Source organism: Parasteatoda tepidariorum, chromosome 3, assembly GCF_982258835.1.
Source record: "Parasteatoda tepidariorum strain Cologne lab strain chromosome 3, Ptep-v5.0, whole genome shotgun sequence".
Lineage (NCBI taxonomy): Eukaryota > Metazoa > Arthropoda > Arachnida > Araneae > Theridiidae > Parasteatoda > Parasteatoda tepidariorum.
The window spans coordinates 106,879,351-106,906,153 of record NC_141757.1 but is presented as its reverse complement, the minus strand read 5'-3'; the positions used below and the strand labels follow the sequence as shown (position 1 = coordinate 106,906,153).

Genomic DNA, 26,803 nt, shown 5'->3' with positions numbered 1-26,803 from the left:
CGTCATTTATTTCATCGTATATTTACTGTAATGTTCTGCCATATGTTTATATCACATTATCAAACATAGGTATTTTTTTAACGAAATGGCAGAGCAAATGTTTTAAATTAAATCCTGTTTAATGTTTCTGATTTCTCAAATCATATTTAGTAAAAATTATCATTATTTTCCACAATGATGTTCTGCTAAATTGATGTTTTTCAATAAATATCATCCCAAAAGTAAATTTTAAATTTATAAAATAGGTAAAATAAATGGTTATCTATAAAGATTAAAAAATATTATATATAAATTACATTTTATACATTAAATTACATTCATTAATTTTAATATATGAATGTAATTTAAAATTATGTAATCTTAACATTCCAATGTTATTTAAATTCAACAGAACGTTTTATGTAATAAAAAAATTACCATTCTTTGCAAAACATTCAGGTTATTTTGCCACTATGCAATTTATTTTGCGAATGACACGAAACAAGCCACGTGATTTGATTTTTAAATTATAGTAATTTTAGATGATATTTATTTCTGTAAAGCGTTTTAACTTTCCTGAGACAAATACAATATTTCATTTTGCTTTATTTTATAACGCTCGTTAAACTGCAGACCAAATTTTGAGTTTACGACTATCACTGTTTAACTCCGTAGTCTGGTAATTTTGAACCCAATCTAGAAGACAAGGGAACTCCTGAAACTAATATGCAGAGAGATTGTTACCTGGATGACTTTTTAATGGAAATAACCCTTTTTGCGCTGCATGGAAAGGAAAACCACGGTTAGCCCGATGGCAAAGGGACTGCAACCCATGATCCGTCTATATTTTAGGATATTTTACGTCGGTACTATTGTGAGTGGGTGCCGGGTGCGGAATTCGTATCGACCAGTCATTACTGAGATTCGAACCTTGTTTATCTCGTTCGGAAGGGAGCGCTTTATTCTCTGAGCCACCACGACTCAAAAATACAATATTGAAATACATTGAATAAAAAAATTAAATACTGAATCATATTTAATAGAAAATTACAATATTGAAATATATTTACAAATAAAAAAATATTTTTGTCTGGTTCGCTGATGAAAATTCCTCGAGTCCTATCGCAAAATTTGCAACGTGGCCCTGAACCCAAAACTACTGCATCGTGACTCTAAAATTAGAAGGGGTAATTTATTAAGTGACTTAATTAGGGTATATTAGGACAATTTCGTTAAACATAAAGACGGTAACTGTTATAAAAATAATTTTGTATATTTTATTCTTGTTCCAAGGTTAAGGGAATCATTGTTAAATATCAATAAAACTGTTCAAGGCAGAGTCAATGGTCTTATGAGTTCGATGCAACGAAAAGGATTTGAAAATAGCTCCTTAAGGATATACGATAATTCACTAAACAGCTGTCTAGCTTTTGTTGTAATATAATGACATTCTGGATAAAGCTCTCGTCATAAATATCAGTTTTATTGGAAATAAAATTGCATCAGCTGACAATTCCGATATTCAGAGTGAAAAAAACCTAAAAGTTTTATGTTCATGCATTCTCAGAAAAAATGATTCAATGCTGAACCGTAATATTAGCATCTTGTACACTAATATCGTAAAAATTTGCAGTTTCCTTAATAAGATGTAAAATTCTGCCATGTTTACGTTTAAATCAATCTAGTTTAAGATGGTTTAAGTTGTATGATAACATGGTTTAAGTTGGTGTTAAGGTGGCAGATAATTTGAAGGATTAAGGTTCATTACTATTCAAAATTTTTAACAGCTACAGTCATAAAAAATTATGTTATCAAATTTATTGGTAATCTGGGATGGATCTGTAAAAACTATGCCAAAAGTTCTAAGGATTAACGAGTGATAGCGTACAAAAAGCGTTGTCTCCGATCTGTAGGTAGATCGCGCTTTAGCTCTACGCAATAGGCTATTTTCGACGGTCTGGGAAACATCCCTGAGGATGCCATCACAATTTTGATACTCTGAAGAAGGGATAGCTCCCTGCTTTGGTAGCCTGACGCCTGCTCGCGAATTCGAGCACTTTACAGAAGAATAGTTTAGCGAGGACCGATACCGCGCACCTTCGGCCCTTACGAAGGTTAAATCAAAGTGGTCACCCACCCGCTTACTGACCTCAGCCAGTGACGCTGGTGCTCTACTGGGAACCGTGTCTTAACGGTCAGTCCACTGCGGAACGTCTCTAATATGTTTTACATTGCCTCTTATACATTTGTTATCTATGGTATATAGCTATTTAAACTTAGTTTAATTATTGTAGAATATAAAAGCATATATTAACAAAAATAAATACGTCTTAATTAGAAATCTAATCAATGCACTTGAGTAAAACATAGCGATTTCTATTTTCAATACAGCCATAAAAATCCTTCTGCCTTGCGGTGAAACTTAATAACTAACTTTTCGAGAGTCTTCGCACGAGAATGTCGTGTCTTCCCGTTCAATATCTGTATAAATTTATTTTTATAATATTTCACTTTCCAGAAAGCGGAGTTCGGAAATATATTCTTAAATTCAATTTTCCTCGAAAAGTTTGGTGAATTTTCACTTTAAGGCATAAATCTCGAGAATAAGCTTCCGAGCAACGTAAAAACAACAACGTAAGCACATCATCCATTTCGAGTCACTCTTCCAATATGAGCTTCATTTCACAATTTTAGAGTAGACCCATATGCCTGTTGAAGTCGTACTCTCTACATAATAAATCATTTAGTAAATACTTTCACATTTTTCTGGAAGGTGCGAAAACTCTAATTTTTTGACTTGTTTAATGTTCCTCAAAACACACAAAATTATGTAGAATGAATATGGTACATATTTTAAATCTACCCAATTAAGAGCAACACATTTTACATAAGATCAAAATTTAAATTGTTAACTAAACTTTTAAATTGTTAACTAAACTTATATGCACGTTTTAAGAATAGTAGAGCAAATAAAACACTGTGCATTTTTCTCGCTCTCTTTTGACACATTTTTTTTTTAAATTTTTTAACTATAAGAACATCAAAATTAAAAAGTATTCCATTAAAAGATGCCAAACTTTTCATTGCATTCAACACAGATTAGGGCCTACTAATTTAGTTCCAGATTCTATTAAAAGTAAAAACTTAATAATAAAATTTAAACCGATCCATTTGCCATGTTACCATTGAGATTTAATCCACAGTTAAATTTTTTAAGTTTTAATTCCATTTCCGGTTACTATAAAAACTCGCTTTTTCCCTAGAGATCGAAACGCAATTATTTTCATTTCTAAACGGTAAGAAAAAAAATGAAAGTTTAAAAGTATTCAATTAAAAGATAAAAACAATTAAGAGATTCTATGCAAGATTTTCACAGCATTAAACAGAGACTATGTTCTACAGATTTAGTTCCAGATTCCATTAGGATAAAACTTATTAAACTCATTTTGCGAGGTTACCATTACAGCTTCATCTTCAATTTAATTTTTTTTAAACTTCTCATTACCACGAACCAAGCACCTAATGGTAAACAACAGTTTCGCTAAACCGAAGGTGACGTCTTTGAAGAAAATACTGCTAAGAATATCCCAGAAACCACTTCTGAGGTTGGTGTAAGCAATATAAAAAATTGGTGTTAAACTTTAACTACACCCTTCAAAGAGAGTATGAACACCCGATTCGGCTTTAACTTGAAGTAAAGTATTAATTCACACAGTTTTGGGAGTTCATAATATCAAATTCAGATAAATATTTTTCCATAGTTTTTACCTCAGAGTAAACCAAAAAATTTATCCTTGATTGTACAGTGAGTAAAATAAAAAAAGGGACCTACCTGAATAACTTTTGATTTTAATGATCGGATTTTCACATTCTGGAACTTAATCTTAAAAATCTGAGTAGGTGACCTCGAATATGCTAATCATTAGTGCAGACGATATTTCATGTTACGAAAACAGACACAAAAGCATACTTTCTCCGAATAAACAGAGAAAACAAACTTTTCTTACTTTGCATTCGGATTTCTGATCCCCAAAACATAGGGGGTAGCCTCAACGTGAAAAATAGGGTCCCCATAGTTTGATCAGGAGAGCAGTCAAAAATTTGGACCCCTTAATGCTAATTTTATAATTTGCGTACATTGCTATATATCAAAAACTTTTTCAGCGAATTGAAATTTTTTTACACACAACTGTAAAATTCGTTTATCCAAAGATAATTCCACAAAAAAACAACTTTTGATAAATATAATTTACTTTTAGTCGAAATGTCTTAAAAAAACGTGAAGTCGAAAAACTGCAACATGTACAATTTTTTACATCATTTTAAAGAACGTAATTTTAATGAGCAAAATTCAAAATATGAAGGGAATCAGTTGAATAATTTCTAAAAAATCATATTTTAAAGAAGTCATATGCTTCAAATTCAATTTCGCAAAAACTGTTCGACCGATTTCTCTCAAATTTTGCATTTTTCCAATTTTGTAATTACTTTAAAATGATTTAAAGAATTTATACCTTACAATTCAAAATTTTTTCGACTCTTATTAAATCAAACAATTTAAAATAAATATTTCTTAAAAGTTATTTCTTTGCATGAAATCATCCTTGGATAAAAGAATTTTATAGCTTTATTAAAAAATAATTAATTTGCTTAAAAAGTTCGAGATATGGGGACATACGCAAAAATAAAATTAACATTAAGAGGTCTAAACTTTATACCGCTCTCCTGACAAAACTATAGGGATTATATTTTCCAGATTTCGGATATATATTTGGGGTCAAAAATCTGAATCTGACGAAAAAAAAAATTATGTTTATTCAGAGAAAGTGCGTTTTTGTGTCTGATTTCGTAGCTTAAAATATCGTCTGTACAAACTAATTACATATTTAAGGTCACCTCCTCAAACCTTTAATGTTATCCTAAAACGTGAAAGCCCTATGATTAGATTTAAAGTTATTTAGGGTGGTTCGTATTTTTTTTTTTTTTTGCGCACTGTACAGTAAATCTATTTAAACCTTTAGGCATCACCAATACTATATCTTTTTTGTAGAAAAAAATTTTAGACCCTGTAAAAGATGAAACAAGTAAATATTTATACACTTTTTCTATACCTGTATGCAATGTAAACCATAAGTACTACCCTTTTTTATAATCAAAAAAGGCCTATATGTGCTACTTCAAAATGTCTGCTCTTAATAAGAATAATAATCAAGACAATTTTTTTTGAAAAGAGCTTGTAAAACTGAAAATATACTAATATTAAGTATTTAGAAATAGCACCGGTGTCTAATCTAGCTAATACCATTCCAAAATTTGAGCTATGCCACCAATTATTCTGAGTACAATATTGTTTAAAGTGATCTTAAATAATCGTTGTCAATTAATACCACGATTTTGCAAGCGAGAATAAATAACACTCAGTTTCCCAAATAAAAATTGAAATAAGTAAATGAATATCAATTATTCGAAAAAGTACAAGATTTTTCCCTTTCAAAGAAATGCATTATTTTGAAGATTTGAAATAAGAAATTTAATTAAAGCTATTTCCTAAATACACATTAATTTCTAAAGATATTGTGAAAGGAAAATATAATTGATTTAATGTTTCAAATTTATCATTCCTTAAAGGGGTTATTTTTTCTCTTTTTTTAGTAAAAGAAACTTTTTTTGTTCTTGTAACACATTAACATTTAGCACATTATAAATGAAATTTAAAGAAGTCATTTTTCATATATAACTGGAAAAAGGTAATATTTTACTCCAAAAAACTGGAAATTTGCCAGAGTCAAACATGATAAAACGTATCCGGACATTATGTTACAAATCATTACTTCATACGGTCGAACTCGTTTATTACAAAACCCAGATTTAATGAGATCCGGGTTCAGCGACAAAATTTTGAAAGAGATTGTTTGAATGCTTAAAAACTGAAATAAATCTATTGTTAGAAGCAGAACTTGTATTTAACAAAACATTTTTCATAAATTTCTTAAAACAATATTTTATTTAAGTCGACATAAATAAGCATTTAACTATTTGTTAAAACTTCGTTCCTTTGGAAAGAGTACTTTTTGAAACTTTTAAATTGTTGGAACTTATGCGCACGATTTCTAAAGTGGTACAGCAAATAAAACAGACATTTCCCCTGCTCTTTTTATTCACACAATTAGTTTTTATTTCTCAAATATAAGAAAGATGTAACATCAAAATTTAAAAAAAGTATTCAATTAAAGTATCCAAAAATATTTTCATTGTATTAATAGATTATGCTCTACAGATATAATTTTCTACAGATACTACTGGGATAAAATTTAAACTGAATCATCTTGCTACACATCTTTTACCATTGCATTTCCAATTTGCACTTAATTTTTCAAGTTCTAATTCTATTTTTGGTTACTATTTTTTTTAAAAAAAAAACTCGTTAAATGTTTTTCGCAAGGGAGATCACTTAGTAATTGTGCGAAGAGTTAATTCGAAATATTACTTTAAAAATGTTTTCATCATTATTTCAATAGCATTAGTATTACTGGCCACAATTTTACACAAAGCTGGTTGTACAGTAGTTATAGCTTACTGTTCAATAATTTTATTTTATAACCGTTGTTGAACAGCCGATCCAATATTTTGGGTATACGACTACTAATGTTCAACTCCATAGTCTTGTAATTTCGAACCATTGTAAGGAAAGCCATGAAAACCTCCCACGGTAAGCCTGACGGCACGGGGACTTTTACCCATGATCCGTCTACCACTGAGGATATTTAATGTCAGCACTGTGGTCGGTCTAAGCCAGAAGCGGGATTCGTAACGATCAGCCATCGCTGGGATTCGAACCCGGTTCACCTCATTGAAAGGCGAACGCTCTATCCCTTGAGCCACCACGGTTCACTGTTCAATAATTGTAAAAGTAATTTATGTTTTTAAATATGTTTATCATTAAAGGAAAACTTTGTAATTAAGCAATGCCATTTTTAATTTCAAGCGTTTAATTTGAAATAGTAAATAAAAAAAAAGCTTAAATACGATTGAGAATAACACTAGAATACATTATAAATAAATATTACAAGTAATTACCATATAATAAATTAACATGTAATATTTTACAGATAAAAATACTTTATTAATTTTCATTAATTTTTAGCTGATAAAAGCCGAATATTTTAGAATATTCTTTGCCATCTAAGGAATCTTATGATTTTTCTAACCAATAGAAAAGCATTGACAACAGTGAGAAATGGTTTCAGACTGTTATTTTTATAAATGATTTATATAGGTGGACCGTCGGTTTAAACATTCAAATAATCCTTCCAATACTGATCTGAAAATGTGTGACTCTATATTAACATAAACAGGGTGTCTCAGATCATCAATCTCAGAGTAACTTGTGACTAGAAATGACGTTATATGCCTGTAGGTGGTCTGCATATCGCTGCTACAATGCCATTTCCCGACTTGGGTGCTGCTAGTAAATTGAGCCTTGATTCCTTTGTGTGGACAACTATTACAGCTATCATGAGCCTGCGAAGCTCACTATGTACCTCATTTTATTTTATAACCGTCGTAACAGCCGACCCAAATTTTTACTACTAATGCTCAACTCCGTAGTCTTCGAATTTTTGAAAGCAATCCAGAAGACAAGGGAACTCCTGGATCAAGTACTGGGCGAAATCTGTCTTCGAAGAGGACTTTTTTGATGGAACTAACCCGCATGTACATGGAGAGAAAAACCACGAACGACTAATGATATTTTACGACTGATCTACGACTGTCTATGACTGATGATATTTTACGTCAGCACTGTAGTCGGCAAGAATCAAGTGCGTAATTCGTTTCGAGCAGCAATTTCTGGGATTTCAACCCGGTTCAATTTACTGGGAGTCGAGAGCTCTATCCCCAAAGCCTCCATGACTCAATGCACCTCAAAATTTAAGTGCGAGAACTAAGAGTTGAACATAGAAAGTCTGTTGATTTGTGAATTTTCGACTATGAGAGTTATCTAAATTGGAACAAAATCTATTTTTATGTTTTTCATATCAGCCTTGGTTTAAATCCATCACAGTCCATCAAGATTTATTTATCTGCCAACACTCGTGTATCCTTTAATAAATATAAATCGTAAAAAATTAAAAACCGAATGTATTAAAATTCATGATGTTACTTCGTATACGAAATTCATATGTATAGAATATAAATTTCGGTTCAAGAAAAAGGAGGAAAAAATCTTGTGGGTCCTGAAAAAAAGCGGAATCAATTCCACGCATTTACGTTACATAAAAACGCACTGACAAATCTAAACCAGTTGAAATTAACGTTACAACGTACGAAAACGTTACATAAAAAACCAGAGCATAAAAACGCAAAAAATTTTATATCCATATTAGTTTTGCATACCTGCCAAATATTACGCTTTTCAAAATAGCGTTTTCCTAATGGAAGAGTAAAGCCAATGAAATTGAGATTGTATGTTGGAGCTTCATAAAATTTTAATCCCTAATGAGCACTACCAGAGTCTCTCTCTCTCTCTCTATATATATATATATATATATATATATATATATATATATATATATATATATATATATATATATATATATATATATATATATATATATATATATATATATATATATATATATATATATATATATATATATATATATATATATATATATATATATATATATATATATATATATATATATATATATATATATATATATATATATATATATATATATATATATATATATATATATATATATATATATATATATATATATATATATATATATATATATAGATACACTGAAGAGCCATTACATTAGGACCCATAATCCTCATAGAGCAGTCCCTGACGTCTTTAAGCTACATAAGCTGAATATAGTTGCAGACCAGGTTCACCCATTCATGGCAACAGTTTTTCCTGCGGGGGATGGTGTTTACCAACAGGATAATGCACCACGTCATAAGGGTCGAATCGTCATGGATTGGTTCGAGGAACATTCCAGTTACTTTCAAGTCATGTCTTGGCCCCCATATTCCCCTGACCTGATATATATATATATATATATATATATATATATATATATATATATATATATATATATATATATAAATACAAGAAAACACGAAGAAAGTTAAGAAAAACAATAAGTTTCCGGTAAGTTTTTTTTCCGGTTTTTTGTCCGGTTTTTTTAAATAAAATTTAATCTTTATTTTTTTTTTTTAAATAAACTGTTGTTTGTTATTTTTTTACTTATTATTTCCCCGCCCCCCCCTTTTTTTTTCATTTGTCTATAATTTATCTTTGTTTTATTCTTCATTTTGAACTTTATATATATATATATATATATATATATATATATATATATATATATATATATATATATATATATATATATATATATATATATATATATATATATATATATATATATGATCGAAATGAAGATAAAACAAAGGAAAATTACAGACGTATGAAAAAAAGGGGGGGATGAAGAAAAATAATAATTTAAAAAAAACTGGAAAAAAAAGGATAATTTTTTTTTAAAAATCTGGAAAATAACTTAACTTTTAATATAACATACAATAATACATATAATATAATAAACAGTAACATATAAATAAACTTATTGTTGTTCTTAATTTTCTTAATGTTTTTTGTATGTAATAGAGTAGATAATAGAATAAAATGTGATTCTATGCATTTTGCCACCACATTAAATATAAAAATAAAATCCTCCGGGAAAACTGAAAAAGTTTGCAAAATTTGGTTCTGATATTACAATAATTTTTTTTAAATTTTATCTGAAGGGCATCACCCCCTATTCAAATGTACGTGGCATGCACTGTCCATTATAACTGTTTTATTTCTGCGTCTGAAGCTGAAAAAAATCTTTTTACATTGCCATATGTCGAAAGGCATTTTTATTTCATTACATGTATTTGTTAACAAAACAGAATAGATTCGCCGCTAAGCACGTTTCGCATGTTCATGATATAACACTTAGACTTTATATTGGAAATGGAGAATAATCATGATTTTATACTTCTGTTATCCTTTTATATACTTTGTACAATTTTTGTTTTTATTATTGTAACATTGTCTTACTATTTCATATTGTTTTGATCAGTAAGTAATCGGGAAAATGCAACGCAGTACAAAATACGTATTGAATTATTCTAGTTACTTTTATTCGTGCATGATAGCAAAGGCAAGGCCGAATTTATGAGTGGATAAGGAATTAGAATTTCTAGATATTTAATACAGACGAATTAAATAACCATTCCACCCTTTTTCACTTAAATTGTTTTATAAATTTAAAAATAAAGGATTTTTTCCAGTTTTGCTTGAGTAAAAATTAAAATTTTTTTTTTCTTTTTCTGTTTTTTTTTCTGTTTCCATTTTTAATGAAAACGAATTTCGTTTTGTATTCGAAAAATATTATTTCACAAAAGTAAAACAGCTTACTGAACCCCAATATTAAAAACAAAACACCTTTCTCACTTTTGTATGAAATGTAATTTTTTTAAAAAAAATGTCTTATTAAGCGTAATTTAAACAACTAATTCTCAAAAAATAGTTGTTAATAATATCAAGAGAAACTTACTATAATAAAAACATTAACTTATTGAATTCTAAACTATGATTAAATTAAAAACTACTGTGTATCATTACAATGAAAATAAAAATATATCATTACATTGAAAACGATATTTTATCAAATAAATTGGAATCTATTATATACTATGAAATCAATTACGTATTATTATATAGAAAGTGATTATGTATCTACGACAAAAACGATTGCAGAACATTAATTTTCAAGCGATTAATTATTATTGAATTAAAAACGATCATATATCATTAAGTTAAAAACAATTTAAAATCATTTAACTGACGATGTTTTCATGTCATTAAATCGAAAGCTATGATGTATCATTAAATTGAAAATGATTTTTTGTCATTGAATTTTAAATGCTTCTATACTGTTAAAAGAAAGTAACTATTTATCATAAATTACGATGTTTGAAATGCCGATTATGGTATTTTGACACTCGAGTTTTTAATCACTGTTGTGGATTATTTAACTTTTATTAAATAAGTAAATTCAATGGACTGTGTGCACGTAGAATAGTGCTGCCCAACCTTTTCATCACCGCGGACCGGTCAACGCTTGATAGTTTGTCCGCGACCCTCTGAAGGAGGGGCGGACGATGATTGTTTAAATTTTAGATGGTTTGTATTTAATAATTTTAATGTAATTGTATTTAAATATGTCTTCAGTGTAAAATACAGTTACTTTCGTGGTATTGGTGTGGCTTTAGATGGCGTGCCTCAGCACCCAGTTAACCTCTCTTTCATAGAAAGTTGCACAAACCCGAAAGAAAAATACACCAACATTGTTCCTTAGGGCGGCCCGGTACCATTTGATTTACGGACTGACATATGGCACCTACTTACTTAATATTTTCTCTAAATCAACGTAGAAAAGAACAGAAAACAGTTATTATGCAACCTTCAGTGACACAACAAATTAAAAGATATCCTAAGAATAATACCATAACATTTTGAAGACCAACCCATTTTAATGCGCATCTATCTTATATAATTACAAGCTATATTATAAAATAGATAGGAAATTAATATTGAAAATGCAATTGCAGATTTAGTATAATGTATGAATTATTTCGGGACTAACATATGGCACCTACTTACTCAATATTTTCTCTAAATCAACATAGACAAGAACAGAAAACAGTTATAATGTAACCTTTAGTAACACAACAAATTAAAAGATATCCCAAAAATAATATCATAACATATTGAACACAAACACATTTCAATGTGCATCTATCTTATATAATTACAAGTTATATTATAAAACAGGTAGTAAATTAATATTGAAAATGCAATTACAGATTTAGTATGATGCATGAATTATTTAAGTACAATAAGCAGTAGCAATTTTTTTTTTTCGATTTCAGAACTGGAAGCTAAAAATTGATTAAGATAATGACAACTTTAACCTGGATGCCCTTAAGAGTGGAGATGATCGATTTCACTTTTACATCGAAGTCCATGCAATCGATTAGATTTCTTTCCATTGTATCAATTTTTAAGCACTTATTAGACAGGGAGAAATGTAATTTGTTTCATTGTTGTAAAGATATTACAGTTTACACAGTTAAAAAAATTTAATTAAAAAGGTTTTTTTTTTTAAAAAAAAATAACTTTTTCAATTTCTAAAGGTAAGTTGCTTTAAGTTAGCTTGAATGAAAAGCTTAATAACACAAGATTCGAAATCTGGTTTACTTTATGTAATAATTTCATTTTCAGTATCGAGTATTAGGTTAAATTGTTTTGCTTCCAATTGCCGTTTTCAATCTAAATTTGTACTTTCATAGTTTTATTGAAAGCACAACTACATGCAAATAAACTACCTAAGACACTTACATCAAAATAATAAGTTTCCAATTAATAAATTATAAATTTCCTTTATATATGTTACCGGCAAAGTATGAAATCCGACATTGTATAGAATGCCTAGGCATTGTATAGAATGCTTAAAATTAGTCGGCAAAGTATGAAATGATTTATATTTCACACATTGCTTAGGCATTCTATAGAGTGCCAAATGAGAAACCGGCAAAGTATAAAATACATCTCCGATTCGTCAAAATGTCATTCAAAAATTCAAAACGTCATCCGATTTGATATTAATTTATTCGTGGATATAATTACATTTATTCGATATTTTAATATTTACTGACGATAGATTGCATTTATTCGATATTTTAATACTTACTGACGATAGATTAGAAGAAACATCAGTGTTTGGAGTATCGGCCAAATATATACTGGGCAATGGCACTTGACCTTCAAAAAATATCATTGTAGGGTGTACCGGGCAGTGGCACTGAACATTAAAAAAAACATCAGTGCAGGATATACCGGGCAAATGTATACCGGGTAGTGGCACTGAACCTTAAAGAAACATCAGTGTAGGGTATACCGGGCAATGGTGCTTGACCTTAAAAAAATATCGGTGTAGGATGTACCGGGAAAATGTATACCGGGCAGTGGCACTAGACCTAGTATATATTTTGGACATTTACCAAAGGTTAGTCCTACTAGGTCTAGTTAAGTGCCATTGCCCGGTATACATTTGCCCGATATACCCTACACTGATGTTTCTTCTACTCTATCGTCAGTAAGTATTAAAATATCGAATAAATGTAATGATATCCTCGAATAAATTAATATCGAATCGGATGTATGTAATAAATGTTTCGAACATTCACCAAAGCGGCTATGTGATTGTCAACATTCACCGGTGAAAATCAACAACCACCGACTTCGGTCATTCACAGTAACATGCACATCATTTACATAATACTCTCATCAGGACGTCTATTTCATACTTTGCCTAAAAAACATTTGGCATTCTATAGAATACCTAGGCATTTTATACAATGCCTAGGGAAAGTATGTAATACTTCTCACATTTCATATTTTGCCTTGAAACATCCGGTATTCTATATAATGACTAGACATTCTATGCATTGCCGGTGTTTGATACTATGCCGGTAACATATGTATTCGTATCAGATTCCACGTAACTCCAAGTTTATTTCTAATTTGTTTGTTGACTTAGGAAAATGTATTTTCAAACTTTCCCTTTGTAGAGATTAAACCGTATTCGCGGTTGTCACAGAATCCTCCTGAGGCTTGAGATTTAAGGAATTGAGGAAAAAGTTTTAATTTTAAATATGTAGCTTAGAAGAAAGTAAATTCATAAATGCAATAGAACATTTAAAAAGCATTAATTTTAACGTAATTCTCTTTTTAAAACAATTTCATAATTATATTAACAATGATAGATTTTATTTTTTAGCATTTCATACACAGTGGCATAGTGTAGGATACTGTCATTGTGTATTTCTTAGCATTTTGTTGAAGAAACAAAGTAATCTAGTCTTAAATAATGAGATATTTATATGCCGTAAAACGGCCAAAATGGTTACTTGAATCAAATTTCTTAACATTCTTATGATTTTTCAAGGTAATTAAAAATTTTAACTAATGAGGGTAAATCCAATTGTATTTCTAATTAGACAATCATCTTATGGAGGTTTACAACTCGAATAAAACTCTTTAAAGTATTTTATAAGTGATAAAATAGTACCAAATGTTCAACTTATTGGACACTGGATTTCAGGCGGATATAGACCAAAACGTCATAACGAACTAAAACGGAAATGTTCTGTCAGTGGTTTATTTGCTAAATTTTATTTTATTTTATAGATGTCTTTGAACAGCCAGACCAATTTTTAGTTTACGACTATCACTGTTCAACGCCGCAACCTTGTAATTTTGAAACCAATCCAGAAGACTAGGAAACTCTTGGATCAAGTATTGAGAGAAATTTGCTTCCGTGGGGGACTTTCTGATGGAACTAACCCTCATTTGCGTTACATGGATAGGAAAACCACGAAAACTTTCCAAGGTTAACCTAAAGAGGGGACACCAGAGCATGATACATCTATAACTGAGGATATTTTAATTCAGCACTTTGGTCATTGGAAATTAAATGAAGGAGTCAAATCGATCAGCCATGGCAAGGATTCAAACCCAGGTATCCTCATTGGGAGGCGAGAGCTCTATCCTCTGAGCCACCACGAATCAAACTAAATTTTGCGCAAAAATAATGGTCATATATAAAAGATCGTTCTTTGGTAGTGATGGTAAAAAATACGCAAGACGTAGAGTAAGTGAAGCACTTCATCTCCTGATTGCATTGAAGCAACTACAAAAAAAAAAAAAAAAAAAAAAAAAAAAACTCAACAAATGTCATGATTTGGGCATGTATGTCTACAGATGGTGTGGACCGAATTCAAGTGATTGATGGCATCCTGAATGCCAAAAAATGCATCGAAACTGTCCTGAAACCAAAATTGATACCTTCCATCAGGGATCTCTTCCCCAACAATGCACCATTTATTTTTCAGCAGGATTCAGCTTAATGCCACACAGAAAAAGTATGCAAAGCATGGTTTCAAAATAAAGGCATAGATATATTACCATGGCCAGGAAACAGCCCTGATCTCAATCCAATTGAAAATTTGTGGCGACGTTTGAAAATACTTGTACGAAAAAAATGTCCATCCAATAAATACTATAATTGATTCTTGGCACCATGTGATTACGAAAGATGAACTCCAAACACTCGTTCACTCGATAAAAAGAAGCTGTGAAGCTGTCTTAAAAAATAAGGGTTATCCTACTAAGTATTGATTGTATAAGTATCACTTTAAAAAATTGCAAATCTAAGATAGATCTTACTATTAGTTGCATAACTTTTTTTGTAATACAGATATTGTAATACTGTATTTATTATAAAATTTCACATTGAATTACCTTCAATTTGATATATAAACGTTTGTATTTAAGTTAAAATTAATATATTCTACAAGCACACAAAGTTGAAAAACATGAAACTTTCAAAAAATATCCACTCTTTTGACCACCACTGTATATAGTATTTCAAAAAACACAAATGATATTAAAGCAAAAGTGGTTGCAACTTTTTTTAATAATTAAATGATATCATTCTTAAGATATAAATAATAGGGTGCAAAGCCAAATTATTCAACAAAAAATAAGCACTTTTCAGGCACTCAAATAATATTTTTAAGCACTTTAAAAAATATAATAATTAGGCAGGGTTGGAAAGTTGTTGAGAGTTGACGGTTTTATCTGGTTTTAACCGTAATGTTAAAAAAAAACCTCTTGGCACTGTTTTCGACAATTGCCAAAATTTTTTAATCATGCTAATTGAATGGCATTTTCATACGCTACGGACTGACGATGCGCCGAAATAGATTGAGGTTGAATTAATTGAAGGTTGAATTAATGTGAATTAAGTGAGGTTGAATTAATTGAGGTAGAATAGAACAATGTGAACATTGTCTTTCTGCATAATTCGTAGCGAAAATCAGCATGGTAAAGAAAAAATCTAAAAGGAAAACAGAGCACTATTTGCGTTTTTTTGGGGGGAAAGGGAAAATAAAGCACTTTTTAAAAACACCCTATGAAAAAAGCATCTTTAAGAACCTTTTAGAAACGCTACGCACCCTGAATAAACCTAGGTCTCATTAAAACGTTTCTACTAGTTTATAACAATACTTTAAGAATAAGATTTTAAATTCAATGTTACACCATAAATAAAAACAGCTATCAATAACGTTAATTAAAGAAAACAAAGTTATAATTGCGTTGAAAGTAGGAGTGCGCGAATACACATTATTCTAATATTGCTCTCAGATTTATTTTTTTTACGAATAAAAAAAGTGTTTAACTAAAAAATATTTATAGCCTTGGGATGGGAACAGTCACCAATTCAGTTTAATGCCTAGATTGTGACCTTGATGCCTTGATCGCAGTTAATAACTGTTAACTTATATTACTGTCTTATGGAAGAAACTGAAAAGAAACCTTGGGATTTTTATTACTTTCTGCATGGAAACAGTTCTCGGGCAACAGGGAAAGTGTATTGTGTTCTTACAAGAATAAGGAAAAAAATACGAAAGGAAATGAAAAAAGAAACTAAAACTATTAAAACACGTTAAACATTTCTCTAAGTATAAAAAAAAGGGAAAATTCTTTTGTAATACTAAATTTAAAGTATATAATATTTAAAGAAAGAAATACAATGTGATGCAAAAAAAAAAAAAAAAACTTTAACACAAATGCGAAAAGTATAACATAATTGAGTTATTTATTTACAACTGTGTTTGTTTTTTCGATGCTGGCATACTTTTCCTTGTCGGTTCACTAATAATCAAAATAGTTTGAAATTAGTAAGTAAAGTAGTAGGTCAAAAATAGTTTGAAATTGTTTTGCAAGTGGTGACTTGCAAAACAATTTCCAACTATTTTTTCACTCGCATTCCCCCATCCCCTTTTAAAAGGAAAAAAATGTAGAAGTTTAATTAAGATGCTCATTTAGAACAGATAAATGTATTTAAACATTTAACATTTATAAATGTTTTTTAATAAAAAGGAAAGTGGAAAAAAAATCAGTATAGTTTGTGATAATATGGGCGTGAATGTAGAATTTGAGGTTTTCTTAAGACTGTTGAAAGCCTCATCATTTTTAGATAAATATAATGATAAAAATGTAATGAAAAGACACGCAAATGATAAACTGTAAATACTAAAATTAGATAAGATACATTTTTACTAACATCCTTTTAATTTACTTTTTTAAGTGAAAAAAGAATATTGGAATGTAAATAAAAGAGTTTTTATAGATTTCTTTCTCATTGCACAGCTGTAGAAAGCTATTACTGACTTTATTGCTTAGATTTTAATACGCATTTAAAATAAAATTCATATTTAAAAGCAGAAACAAAATTTTTCAAATCACATTCAGTATTGTTAAGCAAGAAATTTAATAAAAATTTCGAGAATTTATAGTAACCACTTAAGTACAAAGTTAATATTAAGTATATCGTAATTTAAAGTCATTATGGATGTAATAAATACAAATAGAGCATTTATTTCAAATAATTTTGAACATATATCTAGTTACATGATTGTGTCTAATCACGTGGTTGTGCATGACATGTTAATACAGCTTTCACATTTAATTAGATATTTTCAAGAGATGTTGCGAGTGTGCATATAACCTGATTGATTGACTCACTTTACATTACATTACATAAAACTAAATATCACTTAAGAATTTCGAGCAATTTTTTGCATATTTAAAAACCTCATTTTGAAATTGAAAAATTAGGATTATTTTATAATCGTTGTATGCATTTTTTTTTAATATTAGTAAAAAGGGTTTATTTGTGGTTAATTTACTGTTTGTTGAAAAACAAAATTTGCAAAACTCTCATTTAATGTTTAAATAAACATAACCTAAATCATTAATTGCTTTCGTTATTTAAATATTAATTAAGAATTCAGCCTGTACTTCAGGCGATGTTAATTATTAAAAAAAATTATATACGTTAAAAAACTTAAAAACTTGTCCTTGCACACGTAGCAAAAATAAATAATTTGTTAAGAAAAAGTACAGTGACTTAAATATTTAATCTCTTAAACATTCTAATTGAAAAATTTAATTGTCACTTAAAATACTTCGTTTTTTACTTGAAACGTTTATTTTTAGTATTGTGAATAATTATAGTTTATTTGGCTATAAGGTTTGATAAGAACTTTTTACACTTTACCTGACCTAAATTTCTAAATCTACAGCAAAGAAAAGTTTTTGAAAGTTCACATTCTCATGTAAAATATATGTGGTCCTTTTTTTCAATATGAGGTAGAATGGAAACACTTTATAATAACTCTAATTACTAGCTAAATATATGGTTTTATTTAATAATATTTAATTAAATTCGTGAAACAATATGTAATAGCCTGGATATGTGCTTCATTTAATTGCAAGAAAATGCTTGAATCTTTTTTTAATAGATACCAGTATCAAAGAAGATAGAATTAAACTTTCTTAGTATTTAATTGGTAATTTAAGATTTGATTTAAATAGTTCTTTTACTCTATTTTTTTAAAAATATGTTCCTGTAGCGTAAAACAAATATTCGTATGTTTGGCCTGCATCATTAATCCTTTTGAATAAGTATTTTTTTTATAGTCATGTTCCCTTGCTTATGATTACTATATAATTTTTCCCTTTATTTACAGTAGAATTTATCAAATAACAGAGTTGAATTAAATAATTATGTCAAAAACTAAATTTTGAAAATCTGCTGAGATGACGTCACAACAAAGCGTCTTTTTGTTTGTTCATGTTCAAATCTTGCTCTATTTACATCAACAACAAAAAAACTATTATACATAAATATTGATATATTGTTCTGTGATAAATTGTTTCTTATTTTGTTCAAATTTTTGAAACTAAATAATTATTAGAATTTACCATAAAACGGAATAAAATAAAAAGTCAACTATCAATGCTAATAAGAGCACTACTACAACAGAAGGTTCAAATCAGAAATATATAAAAAATAAAGCATAGTCGCATAAAAAATAAAATAATAATTTTTCATTTAAATTTTAAGTTACGAATAAATGTTTTATAAGTTGATGTTATGAAAGCATTTTGGAAACAGTTTTATTAGTTGAAATGGAAGAAATTACGTATTTTTTGTGTTGTAGTTTCTTATATAATAAAAATTGATTTTAATCATTGGATTTAAAGTTTTAGGACTAATTTAACGATAAGCCACAGTTACGATAGAATGAGATCATTTTTTTAAAAAAATCACCATGATTTCATGAAGTAAATAAAATGCTTCAGATGTGTATATCGCAATTATTTAGAGGAAATTACGAAATTCGCGAAGCTAGTATCTGAAAAAAAAAGAAACAATCTACGTTAAAAAAATGTCACCTTTGAAAAGAAAGTGTGGCTAATCAGTATATTGAGCCTATCCTTTCACATTTAATGATCTTAATCGGGTTATTAAATTAATTAAATTTAGTTGTTATATGTCTCTTTCGTTGAGCATTCATTCAATGAGGATGTTATTTATAATTTAAACCATCATTTATACCCACGTCCATAAACAGTACTACTTCTCTTACATGTACTTCTATTACATGTACTTCTCTATGAAGTAATTTTATAAATAGAAAAAATAAACTTTTGGTACTTTTTATGGATGGCTGGTACTTTATTTACGACCGTCCTAGACCTGCAAAATGAGCTATTAGCGACGGTCTCTGAAACATGAACATCTGCGGAACATCTCGGAAACATCTGCGGATCCTGAGGATGATCCGCAGATGTGCCTTCACGATTTTCATCCTCTGCAGATGGGATGGCTTCTTCACTTTAGTAGCCCGACGAACTGCACGCGAAGACTAGTTTAACGAGGACCGATACCGGGTACCCTCAGTCCCTGAGGAGGCTGATCAAAGTAGTCACCCACCTGCTTACTGACAGTAGCCAGTAATGCTTGGCTTGGGTGTTTCATTGGGAACCGTGTCTTTACGATCCATCCACTGCGGTACTGACAATTTTTATGATTAAAATAAACATTTAAATACTTTGTGGGCAGAGGTTAACAGAAAATTGCTAAAATTTCATTGTGAAAAATACTAATGGATGAATGCAAAATATTTTATCGTTCTGTAAATTATTTTATATTTGATATACGAGACGGTTCAGAAACGTCAACATTTATAGAAATATATATATATTGATTAAAGTTTAAGTTAAAACTCTATTTTTCACTTGAGTCTTCACTCAAACTGCCATCATATTTACAGACAAGTTTCGAGGAAGTGGGATTCTTAAAATAAATACTCATATTAAATGTCAACCCACTTTTAAGTTATAACGATAGACGGCTAAATATATTTACAGTGGTTCTCACAGCTCTCTCCACAACAATTTAATTCGTTTTTATATTGAATTTAAGATTTTTTTTTCTATTTCAAATTTTATACGAATAAATAAGAAATGAAGATGAAAATGATTCTCAAATCGAAATTGAGCATTGTAAATTTAAAATGCTATGTGATAAATACCTGAAGTGTTATAGGATAAATGCTTTATTTATAAATGCCTAAAAATTATAATAGTAAGGATTTTTAGATGGCAGTTCGAGCATAAAAAAAAAGTTCAAAGTTTTGTTTGATGAAGTAAATATTGCATTTGTTTCACGAATTATAACGCCGGAAAAAAGTTAGCACGTCTCGAGAGCTCAAAAATGGGCACCTATTCTAAAGATTCACGAGAGGATAATGAAGAGAATAGGATTTTTTAAAAAAAGTAAACGCAAAGTAAATGCAAATGTAAAAAAAAGCACAACTAGAAAAATCTCGGTAGCCTAAAGGTCAATCAGGGCAGGTTGTATTTCCAAGTGACGGTTACTGAGGCACTTCTGTCGTTAAGTAATCTATTTTTTAAGTGCTTAAAACAAATGATTTTTTTTTCAATTTTTGTAATTTATGAAGCAAATGAAGTATTCACATTATCTTTCAGCTTCAGTTTTTAAGATCTCATTAATAATCGTAGTTTTGGACGAGTACACAGTTTCCCATGAGCACGTATGTTACTTTCAATGCAGGAAATGGCGGAATTGTATTAAAAATGAAATTATTATACTTTGCTTAATTGTTCTATAGAAAACCTAGGCATTTTTTAGAAAACAGATGCTCTGTAGGCAAATTATTAAATATAAAAATTATATATCTTGTCTATTCATTGTACAGAATGACTGCAGAATTTCATTATTCATTCAAAAAATGTTTAGGTAATGCATAAATTATTAATTATTTCATACATTTCCAGCTTGTCATTAGTTATTCTATGAAATATTTATGCAATGAGTGAAATAATTATTTCATGTTTTGCCGGTTTGACATTCTATAGAATATCTAGGAAATGTGAGAAATATACTTAGTATATCATACTTCACCAGTGTATTTTATGCAATTGTTAGAAATTGTATAGATTTCCAAATTTTATACACTGACGATAACATATATATTATCATATTATAAATTGTATTTGTAATTGTATAAATTGGTAATTGTAATTCTTCAAAAAGTGAACATAAACTGATCACAGTTCATCTTAAATGTTTCAATATGAAAAAGATACTTAACTAATAGCAGTATACAGATACCCGTGTTATGTTATTATTAGTTTATGTACAAAACCTAGTTAGTTTTCAATAATAAAACGAAAAAGTTATAATTTGTTTGTCAAAGTCTTGGATTTCAGTTAATAAAATAAAAAGTAATAATAAACGGTTTACAAACCAAAAATAAACTGTAGGCACTGCGCAGCATTAATAAAACCAAGTAATAAAAATAACACATACACGTTTTTGATTATACGGAAAAAGACAATGCACTCAATAAAAATGTAAATAAACTAAAAATTTTCTATGAAAGTTACACACAAATTGATTTACCTGGCTTAGAAGAAGGCCGGTGTTCCTTATTATAAAAGGCTTGGATGAAAAAGCTTAAGAATTTGCATACATTGTATTAAACAAGCTTTTGCCAACAATGTACAGTCAAAATTATTTTCTTCGTGTAACCTCATTAATTATTCATGAATCGAATTTAAATTTCTTGGATTTTGTTTTCCTGAATCCCTGTTATAAAAATCCAATTCATTACATTTCATACAAAATGCAACGAAAACGCGCATGGAACTTGATTTTTTTCATTTCATATTTTTAAGAGCACGCACAGCGTTAAAAAATAAATTATATGTTCTTATGTTATTCAGAAATTAATGATGTCACCGTTTAGTCAATTTTAAAAATAAAAATCGTATAAATGCAAATCACTTCATTGATCTGCATTAGTATAATTATGTATGTAAATAATTTTAAATTTTGTGACACCGTGAAAACTGTAATTGTTAAATAATAAAGTATTATTACATCGATGCAATAAATAATTATTGTAATTGTCTTTTGTTTTTGAATTTTGATAAATTGTGATCTAACCAGGTATCTTAACGGTCCTTACAAAAGAAAATAGTTTCGATAATTTTAGGACGTTTTAGTTGAGACCTATAGAACGATAGCTAGTATTAATAGATTCTTAGTATGAGGTCATTCATACTATGACCGAGATATCTTTCCTTCAAACAATAAGTGATATATTTCATTCATACTATGCGAGAAATATTTTAATCATATATGTATTTCGGTCATATGATGGATATTTCATTCATGATAAATTATTGCTTTTTTCTTTTACTAATTTTTTATACTAATTCCCTTTACAAATAATATATTTCTTTCAACTACACGTTATATGCGTCAGATCATTTATTGAAATATAAATTAAACCACCATGGATAAAACTCAAGCATACTCGTACATTTTAAAAAAAATTATTAAAAAATATCTTCATTACACTTTTTGTAGATTTCACTTTTACAGTGGACACCATAGTATATTCTAGCAATAACCAAATCTGATATTATAGTCTAAAATAATGTGTTGAAAGCGTTTTTCGAAATTTGAGCTTATAAGTAATAGCAAAGGTTTGTGTGGGGTCAATTAAGAAAAAAGACCAATACCGTGAAACTATTTTCTCTAGTGCGTTATACGTTTGCTCATATGGACATCACTCATCGAGTTTACGTGTAGTTATCAACACATAATTATATATTCTGTTGTTTATTAGTATAGAATTTTAGGTTTATGGCCAATTCTATAGAGCGGGTAAAAATGTAAGCAATTCCTCGAACCTTCCAACCAAAACTAAAGTTAATATTTTTTGTAATAAACTAAAGTAATTTATTTTTATAAATCTATCTCGATTTTAAAAATATTTTAACATAACATAGCTAGACATAATCATAAATTAAGATAATATAACATAACTACCATAACATAATTTTAACATAATATTGCATAACTAGAAAGAAATGGTCATATAAAGGGTTCCATAACGTTCACTATAAAGATACGAAATGAGACAAAACAAAAATTATGATAAGAACACTTTTCCACAAAATTAGATTTTTGACACAAAATTCCTTTTTTTTTTTTAAATAAAATACATTTTATAAAAAATATACATTTTTTCACAAAATTAGGTTTTTGACAAAAAAAAATTATAAAAAATCCTACATTTTATAAAAAAAGCCCTTTTACAAAATTAGATTTTTGAGAAAAAAATTCTTTTAATAAAAACCAAACATTTTATGAAGAAAAAAAAACTTTTTCCACAAAATTAGGTTTTTTGACTAATATTTTCAAGATTGTGGATATTCCACACGTTTTAAATTTATTTTATTTAATGACTGCCGCAGAACAGCCGACCCATTTTCGAGTGCACGACTATCAATGTTCCACTCTGCAATCTTGTAATTTTGAACCCAAAACAGAAGACAAGCGAGCTCCTGGATCAAGCATTGTGATAAAAAAGCCTTCGTGTAAGACTTTTGATGGAACTAACCCGCATTTACGTTACATGGAGAGGAAAACCTCCCAATGTCAGTTCGACGGAAAAGTGATTCTACCCAATAATCCGTCTACCACTAAGGATATTTTACATTAGTACTGTGGTCGGTGCGCCTGGAGCAGAATTCGAATCAACAAGCCACCACTGGGATGGGTTGCATCATTAGGAGGCAAACGTTATCCTCTGAGCCACCACGTCTTGGCATATTTTTAAATTATAAGGGATCCAAATCTGTTAAAAAATGTATGTTTATCCAAGAAAGATACATTTTGTGACTGATTTCCAAAAATTAATAATTGTTAACACTAAGTAATAGATAGCATAGTTAAAAATGATTCTTCAACCCTTTAAGATTGGCACTTAGTCCCTGAAAATCTGATCATTAGAATAAAAGTTATTCCGAGTTACATAGATTTTTTGTATCTCTATGTAGCACATTCAAATTTTCAAACTAGTTTCCTGTTTCCCACAAAACTTTTTCTTCATTTTTCCTCCGAGACTTTGTTTACGCATCAAAATTTTATTTTCATGAGATTATAACTAATTAAATTATCTGATTTTCGAAATGAAATACTTTGAAAACTTTTCTTTACATTTCTGTATAAAAATTAGCAGTGAAAGCTTAGCGTAGAAAATAAAAATTTTGAAATTTTTAATTTCAAAAGAGCTGACTGTGTAGGAAATTGGATTGTCTGCAACATCATAAAAACTAAATGCAAATCGACCAAACAGTTTTAAATTTCAATGAAATAACATTTAAGAAAAATAGAAACTTGATTTTTTAAATTAGAAATATTTTAGAACTGTGTACAAAAATCTTTGCAAATTATGTTTTATACAATATTAGCATTCAGAAATCACAAAAAAAGGTTAATTTTTAAAAAATGATCTATACTCTTTTCAGTTAGAATTTACAAAATAGGATATAGTCTCATAGCTTACAATAATATAGTTCAAAGCTCATAGTTTTAATCATTCATAAATGAAACTAAATCTATTAATATCATAATAATAAACTGAAATTTAATTTGCTTTAATTTTATATTTAACGAGTGTATTACAAATTATGTCGGTATTTAGAAATTCAGAAGGCGAAAAATAAAAACACTAGGTATATTTCATGCCTAATAAGATAATCTGTTTCTCTAAAAAATATTTTTGTTTACTTACTAGAGTTTTGGCATCAAGCCATTTACTGGTTCTGGATTTTTGGCTGTCCTGGAGTCAGATTCCGTGACCATGTGAACTATTAGATCATTATATCGTTATTTATGCCTTACTTACTAAAGTCACCAATTAATAATTTTAAAAATGTTTCGTATTATTCACTAAAATGTGATTTATCGACATTGATACCAAAATTTCATTGTTAGACTAAGTAATTTTAATTTTTTTCATATTACTAATATATTTACGAAAGTTTCGATGAATTTTAACATTTTTGATTGTTCCATAATTCTCAGTCGCTTAAATATATATTTTTTAATAAATAATATTTTTTTAACAAGAGTTTATCGGTAAAAAATATTTATGTAGGTGAACAGCATATTTTCATTCAATTTTTATTATTGAAACTTGAGCATACAAAACAAAATTCTATCATTACAGACGCACAAAAATAATACTGATGTATTTCAAAGAAAAATATTATTTTAATAAACATTAACATAAACATTTCAAGCTATGTATTTATATCAAACAAATTTCAATCAATTTGAAAAAAAATAGTGTTTCAACAATTAATTATCCTAAATGTAAAAATTGCTCACCTTTTTTTCCGGAATTCGAACTTAACGTCGGTAGGGTAATCCAACAATTTAAAATAGAAAAGTTATAATTCATCGTAGAAAGTTCGATTTGGAAAATCACATTCTCAGATGAGTAGCGAAACGTCAAGTCGAAATGTTATGCCTCTATCACGTGCATTCAAACACGTGGTTTACGATGCTTTTAAAACAGCTGATACACACAACCAAATACTTCTTTCATTAGGGTAGATGTGTACGTAGAATAACGCATGTCAAAACAGATGACTACAAATTGCAGACGTTGACGCATTTTCAATCGGAAAAATAACTTATAATTTCTTCTGATACATACAATTAATCAATACAAATTGAATACTTTATTTTAGTGAGACAAGCATGAAAGATGCGTAAACACGAGAGACTAAATTACGTAATATTTCCGTCCTTCCTACAGATGAAGGAAGAGGAGTAGATATTCTTTCAACTTCGACTCCTCTGACTCGAACAAAACACATACCGTTGATTGAGAGAAGAATATACTTTTGGCGATTCATCGCTGGATTTGGCTGTCTAGTGATTTTCTTGTAAAAGAAAAAATTATTTCCTGTAAATATTCTTTTTTTCGGAAACAAAATTGTGATTTAAAATTGTTTCTTAAGTTTCATTTTAGGAACAGGAATTTTTGAATAAGTAAAAATATTTTTTAAAAGGAAACGAAAATTGATAAAATCAAATCAAATTTAATATACGTAGCTATGGAAAACTTTCGTTTCACTAAGTTTTAGTTGTAAAATATGGATACGATTTCCATAAATTGACAAATTTTCAATGAACAAATGTAAACAAATTTTCTTATTCAATGCAAATTTTTCGTTAGATGATTATCACACACAGAAAATATCAAGGAATCAGTCGTCTTAGCCATTGTTAAGAGGATACTTTAAAAAAAAAACTATTTTAGATATTTTTTATTGTTTATAGTTGTAAAATACATTTAAAGGATATTCTTGATAATTTAAAGAAGTAATTTTTTAAAAAATATTTTTTTGGACTATTATTTAAAATTTAGGTTTTGGAGGATATTTTACTAGCCT

General features: G+C 28.8%; 1 protein-coding gene across 4 annotated transcripts in view; it reads right to left on the bottom strand.

Annotated features, from left to right (window-relative positions):
* The window catches only part of LOC107453971 (TGF-beta receptor type-1), a 755,412-nt gene extending 729,181 nt beyond the window's left edge, over window positions 1–26,231 (bottom strand). The window contains exon 1 of one of the 4 annotated variants that reach the window (XM_016070992.5): window positions 25,731–26,231. The gene's annotated coding sequence lies outside the window, so the exon portion shown is untranslated. The remainder of the gene's footprint in view (window positions 1–25,730) is intronic. The other 3 variants (XM_087159876.1, XM_043045483.3, XM_087159877.1) reach the window with 3 other exon arrangements.
* Window positions 26,232–26,803: the final 572 nt, after the last annotated feature.